The following is a 1,782-nucleotide window of genomic DNA, read 5'->3' on the forward strand; positions in this document are numbered from 1 at the left end:
CACCTGGGTACTATCACCAGGCCAAGTTGACACATGAACCTAACCATCATAGACAATAAATACTTTAGACTTTGTGGGCCATACAGTCTGCCATGGTAGGGCAAAAGCAGACACTATGTAAGCAAATGAGCATGGCTATGTTCCAATAAAACTTTATTTATAAATATAGGTGGTGGGCTGGATATGGCCAGGAGGCCATAGTTTCCCAAACCCTGGTCTAAAGAAAAAGCCAAGGTATTTATTCTACATCTCTATGCCAACCTACCTGTCCTTATGTCCAGACTAAAATTTTCTGAAATGACTCACAGTTATTCAGAAATGAGTGGATATAGCAATCTCTCAATTGTCTCTGTAAATAATACATACACACATGCGTGCACACACAAGGAAGGGAAGCCAAATCTGAAAAGCAGAATGTCATGGTTTGGTTTGGTTTGGTTTGGTTTAGTTTGGTTTAGTTTGGTTTGGTTCAGTTTGGTCTGGTTTGGTCTGGTCTGGTTTGCTTTGCTTTGTTTTGCTTTGCTTTGGTCTAGTCTGGTCTGGTCTGGTCTGGTCTGGTCTAGTCTGGTCTGGTTTGGTTTGGTTTGGTCTGGTCTGGTTTGGTCTGGTCCTGGTCTGGTCTGGTCTGGTTTTGACATCAAACCATTCCTGACTTTCAGGACCAGTGGAGTCCTCCATTTTTGTTTTTGTGTTTTGTAAGAAGACTCAACTTTGAAATTTCTTAGGTCATATTTTCCAACAACTATGACCATACAGTTAATGACAAAAGTGCTATAGGTCCTTCCTCCTCAAGGTGTGGTCCATGGACCAGTAGCCTCAGCATCACCTGGGAGCTGGTTAGAGAAGCAGCAACTTGGGCCCCACCCCAGATTTACCGAATCAAACATACAGCTTCCCAAGATCCCCAGGTGACTCCTATGCACACTACATTTGAGAAGCACTGCTGTTTGAAATGCATTAGTCAAGGTCCTGGCAAGAAATGGACTTCTACCACAGGTGGAGCAAATGGCGAGTTGTCAATGAAGAGACTATTTAGGGAGGTGTGAGCAGAGTTAGATGAACACATAGGGATGGAGGAGGAACCTTTGAATTAACAATAACAGAAGACTTGACAACCTTTAGGTCTGAAGTGACATAGGGAAAAATAGTGATACCTGAGCCCATTTTGCACCAGAAACATGGAGCAGGGGCTGCCTGGTGGAGCTGTCTTCATAGAAGGAACCCAATTTCAGGAGACACATTACCAAACTGGTAGGAGAGCAGAGAAGAAATATCTCAAACTCTCTTTCCTCTTGCCCTCCAGGCTCTTACTGGTAACTCGCACTAACCAAACCCAACCAGAAGGCAGGGTGCAGGGCGCCCAGCAGATGCAGTCCTCAAGGGCTCAGAGCAGAGCAGACAGAAGGAAGAGGGCAGAGAAGGACCAGCCCAGCCATAGAGGGATCCCAGTTGGGGTTCAGGCCCCCTGGGGCTCTAAGTCTCCAGCTGGTGTCCCTCCAGCTGGTGGACACCATCTGCCAGAATCTCCCTTGTTGGCAGTTCCATGTCCTTGGTTGACACTATAATGTCAGATTTTCCTTTTATTCAGAATTCAAAATTGCTCAACTTCTATTATTGCCCTAAGCTAAAATCCCATTTAAAAAAAAACTGACCCCACCTTAAAATTGTTTTTTTTTACTGTCACCCCCTCATTCCAATGAAATTAAAACATGATTGTTTTATGCCACCAAACCAACTATACTGTGGGAAGGACTGCTTGCTTTATCTGACAGCAAGTTTGGC

This window comes from Choloepus didactylus, chromosome 13 (assembly GCF_015220235.1).
Source record: "Choloepus didactylus isolate mChoDid1 chromosome 13, mChoDid1.pri, whole genome shotgun sequence".
In the NCBI taxonomy this organism is placed as follows: Eukaryota; Metazoa; Chordata; class Mammalia; order Pilosa; family Megalonychidae; genus Choloepus; species Choloepus didactylus.